Below are 10,715 nucleotides of genomic sequence, written 5' to 3'. Positions count from 1 at the left end.
TCTTCTCAGCCCTGCGCTCTAATTTATCCTCCCCTTTGATAACCAACTCCAAACACATTGAGTCGCGGCCCGGCCATCAGCGCACAAAGGCCTGTGCTCTCCCGGCTGAATGCGCACTTCACTCTTGGGGGGATTTCTATAGAAGGCGAAATCCACCAAACAAGCTATTACACTTAAATCAGACAATGCCCGAGGTGACGGCGAGGAGACCAGCGTTAATGACTCAGCTAGCAGCGGGCTTCTCTATGTGGAAGCTCTACCGCAGCATGGCAGAGCAACCCGCTGCCCTTCCCAGCCTCGCGGCCAGATCACTCTCCTGCTCCCGCACTAGAAAGTTGACCCTCTGTGTCTGCCGGCTCTCTGAATCCTGAGTGTTGATTCCCCCAGGCCCGCGTAGACTGACTCTTAATTCCCTTTTTGCCTAGGAAAAAGAACTGAGAAATGAAGCCTGCCTGCCCCCTTCTCTCGCCTTCATTCTGAAGATGAGGAAACCATGGGGATTTTTGAAAATCACATAGGCAGCTGGAGACAAAGCCAGGATTACAATCTCTTGTTTCTCGCCTCGTCCAATTCATACAAGAACTAATATAAATTAGGCGATGCACATAAGGCACTTTGCATAGTTTCCGGCACAGGAAAAAGTGCTCGATAAACATTGGTTGTTATTCGTTGTAGTAGTAGCAGCATTTTTATACATCGCTCAACTACTCAAGGAGGGCTTATCATGAGCCAGACAGTCTTAGGGTGCTGAGCACAAACAGTAAACAGAACACAGCCCTGCCCTTCTGGAGCTCCTACTCTCATGGAAGATTCACACTGAAAAGACTCAGACAATTATATAGCGTATAGTGGTGTACAGTGGAGAGCGACAGCACAGGGGAAGGAAAGGATGCCTTCGGGGTGCACAGGGAGAGCTCCCGATGCAGGCTTGGGAAGAGAATCTGGTGTCTCGGCTGAGAGGGAAGGAGGAGTTGGATCTAGCCAGGTGAAGGCAGGTGGGAAGGAGAGAGACAGGTTGGGGAAAACAGAGACTTCTAGGAGGAGAGTATAACTGAGTTGTAACTGAATGTGCGAAAGCAAATAAGGAATGTAAAGGTGCACGCGGGGAAGATGCAACATCTCAGACTTGGATATATTAGAGGAAGCACACCGACTGAAACTGCCCACCCTGGCCAGGCAACCATAGTAACCATTTGCATGAGTTATTTTATGACAGGATGTCCCAGTAAGGAATACGGAACTAATAAACCACCACCAACCAGAAAAATTCGGGAAAGGTCAAAAGGAGAAGCCACGTGTCCTACCACCTCCCAGAATCCTTCTTGCTGGCATCCATCTTGGTTGAGCAATGCATTCACCACCAGGAAAGACCCTAGAGTAATTGACCAAAGAAAACCCGGAAACCAACCCCATCAACATAAAACCCGAGACTAAGCGCCACACGGCAGAGTAGTTCTCCTGGGTTCCCTTACCCTGCTGCTCTCCATCCAGGTGCCCCTTCCCAATAAAGTCTCTTACTTTGTCTGCACGTGTGTCTCCTCGGACAATTCATCTCCAAGTGTCAGACAAGAGCTCGCTCTCAGGCCGTAGAAGGGGTCCCCCTTCCTGCAACGGATGGGGTGAAGACAGGGTGGTACAAGGAGGAAGGCCAATGGTTGTGAGATGTGAGACTGGAGACACAGGCACAAAAAGCCATAGGAAGGAGCCTGGGCTGGAGGAGTCAAGGGATCACAGGATCCACAGGCATGCAGAGGTCACAGGGGAAGTGGGCTTGAGGGGTGGTGGTGGGTGGGTATGGGTGGAGCAGTGCAAGGAGACCACTTAGCAGGTCAAGACCCAGTTTAGCACTCGTTCTGAGTTGCATTTCAACCCACTGCGTGCCTGCAAGCATGCTAAGTCACTTCAGTCACGTCTGACTCTTTGAGACCCCATGGACTACAGCCCACCAGGCTCCTCTGTCCATGGGATCCTCCAGGCAAGACTACTGGAGTGAGTTGCCATTCCCTCCTCTGGGGGTCTTCCCAACCCAGGGATGAAATCCGCATCGCATATGTCTTCTGCGTTGGCAGACGGGTTTCCTTCGCCACTACTGCCACCTGGGAAGGCCTTCAACCATTATGTGGTTCTAATCTTGAGTCACCAAACAAGGCCCGCCAATAGGAGAACTCATGGGAAGGGGAATAAGCTGAAAGTAGACAGCTCTGGCCCCAGGAAGAGAGAAATCAAACAACAACAGGTTTCCCTGGCCACTTGGACCATAATCCAAAGCCTGGAGCATCCAACAATGAGAGCAAGTTCTTCACCACCAACCAGATACGTGACTTTAGGACACCTCCATTTCCCCATCTGTATAATGAGGACATTCACTAAGTAAGTGGTAAGCTGCTTTGCAGTTCTCCCATTCTGCTGTTCTATTACTCGAAATATAGATCATATATTTTTATTCTAAGAAGGCTTGCTTTGCATTTTAATGTTTATAAAAACAAGGCAAAATGGTTTGCATGCTATAATACAGGAAACACAGCACATCAAGATCAAGTATCATGCACAGCAGACATTTCCACTTCTGGGTCCAAGAGACCCAGCTTTGACAAGGTCGAGGAAAGGCTGCTTGGGAGCTGTGGCTCTGAAAGTCCAGGCTTCTTCTCACAGCCTGTGCACAGTTCTCTGGTCTTCAGGAAACCCTCTTCCCAAGGCCATTGCCCTGAGAAGAGAGGTTCTACAGAAGGCCATGTCTCTCTCTCACCCAATAGCCCTGGCAGCTGCTAAGGCAGACACCAAAGTTCCAAGGACTGGGGGCAGGCGAACAATACAGTGAATTCAGGCTGGGGAGAGAAAAGAAAAAAAAACGCATCAGAGCTGTTTTTGGCTGGAAAGTTGCTCTCTATCCCGTAGCTTTAGGACGCCAGCAGCGTAGCATCCAGAGGCACACAGCTGCATGGAACAATTCAAAAATTGCCTTGTTGGACTACAACGTGCCAATTTTTAAAATCTAGAGCCATTTTCACTATTACAGTCTGTGCCGCCTAAGCCCGGAGAATTTTCTTCTGGGAGGGAAAATTGGTTCCGAGGTTACCATTAACCCCCATTAGCACAGCACGCCCCATTCCAAAACTATTCTTGGGAACCAAGGGGGCCAGAGGAAGCTCAAGAGACCCACAGCGAGGTTGGTGCCCAACATCCCGGGTGCTAACAGCCAAAGTCCATTAGCCCATCCTCAGGAGGGCAAGAGAGTGCATGAGATGGGGAGAGGCGAGCGAGAGGGAACAGAGAAGAATCTGGGCATGAGCTTTCCCAGGAATTCCTAGGCTTTGGGAGTTTCCTGGCACAGCTCACTTCATTTGGGTGGCTTGGGAACTTACATGAGCCGAAGAGCAGGAACCAAGTCTAAAATCTGCAGAGATCCTCTGGATTTCGATCTGCAGCTCTCACCTGTGACTCCGCTCTCTAATAGAGGCCAGTGCCTCAGAGGGAAGTGTTCTCCAGGAATTGGTTTGGGGGCGGCCATCCCCTCCCCCCATTCCTTGCACCCAGCTGCTCAGGGCCCAGGTCTTTGCCAGATAACACAGCTCTAAGGCTTTGTCTGCCCTGGTGCTGTATATGGAAAACCACTCCAAGCCATTCTAAGCACAGTCAAGAGCCAGCTGCCTTGATCATGGGGTGTGCTGTGACCTCCATCTCCCCAAACACAGAGCAAAGACCCACCAGTTCAGCAGAGAAGGCAGCGGTGACAGTGACTGCTGCAAAGCAAGGAGAGAAAGACAACTGTGGGAACAAAGCGGGAACAGCGGGAGACTGAGGAGAGCAGCACATCCACTGATCTCTCAAGCGTTATTTTTCACATGCCGGTGACAGAGCAGTAGGCGCTGGTCTTGGATCCAGCGAGCCCGGGAATGAATTCTGGCTCTGCCGCTTGACCTTGGACAAGTTACTTACTCTTTCTGAGTCTCTGTTTCTTCTTCCCTAACCTAGGAAGTAAAAAATAACCACCCGGCAAAGTGGATGTCAATATTAAGTGAGATAATATGGGAAAGGAGTGACCATATAGTTTCCTCCAAAATACGTATGTATGTACATTCATGAACAACTAAGGAAGCCCACCCTCCATTCGAAAACATCTCTCTCTTGTTAACAGAATGACATTGCTTCATTCTTCTTGCAAGCGTTTGCCTCAGTGTCTGAGATTGTGACTAGGTGGATGACCAGCTCTGAACTGGTCAGAGAGCTTGTCAGCCTCCTTAATGCTCAGCAGTGCCTCTCCAGCACTATTGGAGAGAGGAAAGCGCTCTGATACAGCATGGCTTCCCTCCACAAATATTTAGAGCATCTTCCAGATGTTAGGTCCTCTGCTAGGCACTGGGGCTCCAAGATGAACCATATCTGGTCCACTCCCAGCCCTCCAGGGTGCCAGGGAAGCCAACACAGCAGGCCCATAAATACAGCTCATCACAACCCTGCAGGGAGAGGGCAGGGAGGGCTCATAACAGGGTCAGTAGCAGGGTGGGCCAAAGAGGGCGCCTCCAGGGGTGGGCCCCGGCACAGCGGTTGCGTCTGTCCCTGCAGACACTGGGAAATTGACCTCTCTGAGTCATGGGGTTATTTGTGCGGGAGGGGAGGGGAGCGCGCAGGGCTAAGTGCTGACGGGACGTCCCTGTCAACACAATGTTCCGCCTGGCCGGGCCTTCATATATAAAGATATTTAATGAATTAGTTAATTAATGAGAGGAGTTTGATTGATAGATCATATGGCGCTCGCAGCAGGGTGAGTCTGACCCTCGATATCGCCGCCTCGGCTGCAATCCGTCCCCCTCATTGGTCGGGAGAGCGCGGTCGCTCTGGCAATTTGCATGCATTTAATGTAGCTCTTTAATAGGATGTAATGTTAGCAAAAGCCAAAAGCGCAGCAGCTGTAACGTAAAAGACAGCCCCATTACTGCAAGCCTTATAATTAGGGTAAGAGGGAGACTCGGTCTGCCATATGTTAAACTCTTTTGAGGTTAATAGCTCTGTAAGATTTTTGCAATTTAAAAAAATTACACTTGAAGGATGATGACAAGCCTCATCAATGAGGCGCCTCTCCACCGGAGGAAAGGGACAAGGAGGAGCCCAGGTCCTCCAAGACCATCTTCCCCGGGGGACGTGACCAGGTGGCCCCTCTCCCGCCGCAGGGCACCCCGTCCCCACCGGCTTCCCGCATCCCGGCCCCATTAGCGCGTGGCAGCCGGCTCAGCTTGGCGGAAACGGAGCTCGCCCACCTGGCTCCGCGCAGCCGCCGCAGCCTCCGCAGCCTCCGGTCACCGCATCCTCCCGGGGAGGCAGGGCGGGCGCCAAGCGATCAGCGCGCCCCAGGCCGAGGAGCAGCACGGCGCGTGCTTACCTTGCAAAGTCCCGGGCAAATCCAGAGCAATTACGGGTCCCCGCAGATGCCCCGGGCGCTAAATACACAGCAGGACCCGAATCAGGGAACACGCGGCGGGCGCTGCCGGGGGTGGGAAGAGGAAGTCGCCGGGAATTTGCTTGGTAATTACCGGGCACAAGGCCTTGGGGTGTTTGTCACCTCTGTGCCACAGCCCACGGGGCAGGGTTGGGGACGGAGTGAGGGGCGAGTGGTGCTGAGCCCTGGCCAGAGATTGACCCTGGAGCGCTGGCCCCTGCACCCTGGCCGCGACGTAGAATAGAAAGGCCTCCTCACCAAGCCCGCGTGAGCCCGGCTGCACCCTCCCAACCTCTGGTGTCTTTCCTGAGGGTCCGTTCCCAGCGACCTAGGGGCACGGGTGGAGGGGGTGGGGCGGCAGGCAGAGGGAGTCAATCTCTGGATACCTGAGTAGCCTCCTCCCGCGGTCCCTCCCGCCGCCTGCGCTAGGTGGGGAGCCGGGGCCGCCAGGCACATCGTCTCCCTGAGGAGTTCTGCCTCCCGCATCTTTCCCTTCTCCCTCGCTGCCTCGCAGAGTGCGTGGGAGTCAGACCAAATTCCTGATGACAGACACTCCAGACAAAACAACAACAAGGAAAAAAGAAGTAATCCCTCTTATTTTTTTAAAAGGGGGCTCTTGTTAAAAGGAAATTACAGGAGAGATCAAATTACTGCTAATTGCACAATTACCTGATTATCTCTGGTACCAAAAATACATGAGATCTTTTCCCCTTCCCAGCCACTTTAAGAAGTCTCAGGGACATCTCTGGGGAAAGGACACCAATCTCTTCCGCGCAAACACCAAAGAATATGCAGAAAGGGGGCTTGTGGGTGAGGATAGCAAAGGGAAGCTTCAGCGGGGCCAGGGTAGACCCCCAGAGAGGAGAAGGAAAGGTTCTGAATTGGGGAAGAGTAGGAGCAGGGGCTCAACATTCAGAAAACGAAGATCATGGCATCTGGTCCCATCACTTCATGGGAAATAGATGGGGAAACAGTGGAAACAGTGTCAGACTTTATTTTGGGGGGCTCCAAAATCACTGCAGATGGTGACTGCAGCCACGAAATTAAAAGACGCTTACTCCTTAGAAGGAAAGTTATGACCAACCTAGATAGCATATTGAAAAGCAGAGACATTACTTTGCCAATAAAGGTCCGTCTAGTCAAGGCTATGGTTTTTCCTGTGGTCATGTATGGATGTGAGAGTTGGACTGTGAAGAAGGCTGAGCACCGAAGAATTGATGCTTTTGAACTGTGGTGTTGGAGAAGACTCTTGAGAGTCCCTTGTACTGCAAGGAGATCCGACCAGTCCTTTCTGAAGGAGATCAGCCCTGGGATTTCTTAGGAAGGAATGATGCTAAAGCTGAAACTCCAGTACTTTGGCCACCTCATGCGAAGAGTTGACTCATTGGAAAAGACTCTGATGCTGGGAGGGATTGGGGGCAGGAGGAGAAGGGGACGACAGAGGATGAGATGGCTGGATGGCATCACTGACTCGATGGACGTGAGTCTGGGTGAACTCCGGGAGTTGGTGATGGACAGGGAGGCCTGGTGTGCTGCGATTCACGGAGTTGCAAAGAGTTGGACACGACTGAGCGACTGAACTGAACTGAACTGAACTGGAGTGGGGGAAGAGAAGTGGCAAAGATAATAGAAACGCATCTTCCAGTGAAGTATATGTCAGAGCTCACAGGGCTTCAATTTGGTGAGACCCATGGAGGTCAGGTCACTTGCTCACGGTTTTTGGAGCTCTCTGCAAGGCATAGGGGCCTGAATGTGAGCTGGTGTTGGGTGGGGCGTTGAGGAAGCTGTTGAAACCTTCTAAACTCTCATTGCCTTTTGGGGGCAGAGATTATTATGGTGGGCTTCTGCAACCCTGGTACAAAAACCTTATTCATATTACAAATCCTGATTTGAAAGGCTGCTTATTGGGAGCTGCTAAAAACGAACAAAATAATAATAGCCAACTTTTGTTCAGGCTCTATGGTTTATAAAACGTTTTCCCATCTGCTTTCTCACATAATTCTCTCACCTACCCTGTTCTGTCGGAATCCCCATTTTCAAACGCACTAACAGAGACCCAGATGATGTGAAGAACTCCCCAGAGGTCTCATGAGTTGTCATTGTAACACCTAAAGCTCCAGGCCCCGTATCTTTACCCTGAATCTCAGAGCCTTGTCTTGGGGAGACAAGTGAGGGCTTAAGAGGATTTCTCTGCGTGGGACTGAGGCCGCGTAAATAAGGTGCTGAAGTTAGGCTTTATTATCTTCTTTACCTTCATTATTTTTTTTTAAGTCAGTGGCCCAGGCACTCTCTGCTTGGATCTCCACTTGGATGTGGCCCCATCGTCTGGAGCCTTTTTTCCCATGGGAAAGGACCTCAGTTGAGACACCAGCCTGAAATGTCACTTTCGGGTCACCAACGATACCTCGGCTCTTTGATGAGAAAAGGCGGAGCAGGTCCTGGTTGAAGAGTTTGCTTCCTGTTCACCCCCTCCCATTTTGCCAGCCAGTCAGAATGAGGAATGAGACCCTTCCCCCAATTCCCCACCCTCTTGGCTACCACAAACTGGGGAGCAGCAGGTGAACAGGCTTAAGCCCCAAGAGCCCTGTCAGAGCCATGCAGACATGAGGGCCACTGCAGCTTCCCAGAGGCTCCTCGGCAGTCAAAGCCACTCCTCCAGAAGCACCATATCCCACCCCCACCTCCCTATGGAGTAGCCATGGTGGCTTCAGAATCACCATCCACAGATCAATAGCAGGGCAATTACGGGCCTTGCATGCAGCTGGCCGGGCCTCCCTCCGGAGGAGCATGGGGTGCATGCAGGAGCAGAGGTTCCCTTCATTAGGGCAGCCAGTCTCAGAGTGACACCAGAGCAAGACCGAAGACACCCACGACTGGGGGCTGGGAGGCATCTTCCCAGGAAGAGCTTTGAACTCAAGAGGAGTGAGGAGAATGAGGGGGTGAATTGGCCTAAGAGGGCCTCTCAGAGGAAGAGGCTGACCCCAGGCTTGCCTCCCCTTGCCGCACCCCATCTCCCTGTCTAACCAGCTCGCGGCATCCTCCTCTCCCCCTACACAGACCACTGGAGGGAAGTTAATGAAAAGTAAACAAACTGATTTTTCCCATCAGCTACCCTTGGCTAGAAGGTCCTGTGGCAGAAAGGGTCAACGGGCAGTCAGGCAGGCTGTCTAAGGCCAGAGCAGGCAGAGGGCTTGAGCTTGGGCCTGTTTCCCAATAAAGGCCTGCTTGACAAAGGCCCCAGGTTCTAGACAGGCCTTTTCCTTTAAGACCAAGCCCTCCATCTGTGTATAAACGTGGTCCCCACGATATAGATGCTGAGGATTAAAGATGAATCAGACTTGCCCTTCTTAGAGTCTAGAGTCTTGTGGGAAAGGCAGGCACATGGCTGCTAGACTTGGAGAATATCAGATACCTCAAGCCATTGAGAGGACGAAACAGAAGTTAGGAGTGAAATGTTTTGAGCCAGGTTTCCCAGCTGGCAGCGGGGTCTCAGTGAGAATCAGGTGTCCTGATCCCTGTCCAGTCCTCCTCCCACCACAAGGCGGAGCCGAGTGGGAGGCGGTACTGCACTTGCTTTGCTTTTGCCCGCTCCTGCCACTTTCCTCACCTGCTGCTTGCTCCTGGGTGAAGATGCATAATTAGCAGTTGCTCCTCAATCCTTCCTGCCCAGCAAAGGATTTGATAACATTTAAATTATTCCATTTAAAAGGAAATTTCCTCAACACTCTCTATTCTCAGGCAGGAGAGCTTGGCCAAGATAAGACACAGGAAGACTGGGGACACAGGTCCATAGAGGGGTGATGGACCTCAGCAGGAGTCCTCTCCTGGTCACCCAAGGGGAATGCATTTTTGTATCATGCTCTTTTTTTCAGTGAGAATGGGCTTGGAAACGCCATGCCAGCCTGGCTCCAGCCTCAGGGCCTTTGCTCTGGCTGTTCCCTCTATCTAGACTTTCCCAGCTATCAGCACAACTTACTCTTGACCTCCTTTAAGTCTTTGCCCCAAAGGCAGCCTGTTGAAGGAAACCTCCCTTGACCTCCCTACTTAAAACTGAAATACCCTTCTCCCAGTGTTCAGCATCTTCACCCTGCTTTCCAGTTCTCCGTAGCACCTGACGACTTCTAACTTATTATATAATGCATTCGTTTGTCATGTTTTGTGTATGTCCCACTTCTGCCACCCCTAGAAAGCAAATATCAAGAGGGCAAGGAGTTCCTGTGTCTTGTTTACAGTAGTTAGAACACCTAGCAAATAGTAGATGCTCAGTAAATAAAGATAAAGGAATGAATGAAGTAATGAATCAAGAGTCTTCAAATATGAGAGCTGGGAAAGACCTTGAAAATAAGCTAATCGCAAAACCTCAAATTGTGGATGAGGAAAACGGAAGCTGGAGAGGGTGAGAGAAAGACTCCTGGAGGAGGTGAACTGGACATGGAACACTGCTGGTGCTGCTGCTAAGTCGCTTCAGTCGTGTCCGACTCTGTGCGACCCCATAGACGGCAGCCCACCAGGCTCTCCCGTCCCTGGGATTCTCCAGGCAAGAACAATGGAGTGGGTTGCCATTTCCTTCTCCAATGCATGAAAGTGAAAAGTGAAAGTGAAGTCGCTCAGTCGTGTCCGACTCTGTGCGACCCCATAGACGGCAGCCCACCAGGCTCCCCCGTCCCTGGGATTCTCCATGGAACAATGGATTGGTTCAAAATTGGGAAAGGAGGAAAGGAGTACGTCAAGGTTGTATACTGACACCCTGCTTAGCTAACTTATATGCCGAGTACATCATGCAAAATGCTGGGCTGGATGAATCACAAGCTGGAATCAAGATTGCTGGGAGAAATATAATAACCTCAGATACTCAGGTGACACCACCCTTATGGCAGAAAGGGAAGAGGAATTAATGAGTTTCTTGATGAAGGTGAAAGAGGAGAGTGAAAAAGCTGACTTAAAACTCAGCATTCAAAAAACGAAAATCATGGCATCTGGTCCCATTACTTTACGGCATATAGATGGGGGAAACAATGAAAACAGTGACAGACTTTATTTTCTTGGGCTTCAAAATCACTGTGAATGGTCACTGCAGCCATGCAATTATAAGATGCTTGCTCCTTGGAAGAAAAGCAATGACAGACCTCGACAGCAGATTAAAAAGCAGAGACACCACTTTGCCTACAAAGGTCTGTATAGTCAAAGCTATGGTTTTTCCAGCAGTCATGTACAGATGTGAGAGCTGGACAATAAAAGAGGCTGAGTGCCGAAGAACTGATGTCTTCGGACTGTGGTGCTA

The 10,715-nt window shown here is 51.0% G+C and overlaps 1 long non-coding RNA gene across 1 annotated transcript; it reads right to left on the bottom strand.

Moving 5' to 3' along the window:
- Nucleotides 1–2,408: 2,408 nt before the first annotated feature.
- On the bottom strand, nucleotides 2,409–6,048 carry LOC101901976 (uncharacterized). Its single transcript, XR_237478.5, has 3 exons — nucleotides 5,821–6,048; nucleotides 5,378–5,479; nucleotides 2,409–2,825 (listed from the first exon to the last, which is right to left on the bottom strand). It is a non-coding gene; the product is annotated as an uncharacterized lncRNA (long non-coding RNA).
- Between the last annotated feature and the right edge of the window lie 4,667 nt (nucleotides 6,049–10,715).

This window comes from Bos taurus, chromosome 15, assembly GCF_002263795.3.
Source record: "Bos taurus isolate L1 Dominette 01449 registration number 42190680 breed Hereford chromosome 15, ARS-UCD2.0, whole genome shotgun sequence".
Lineage (NCBI taxonomy): Eukaryota > Metazoa > Chordata > Mammalia > Artiodactyla > Bovidae > Bos > Bos taurus.
Note: the sequence above shows the minus strand (reverse complement) of the source record. Positions and strands in the feature narration are given on the sequence as shown.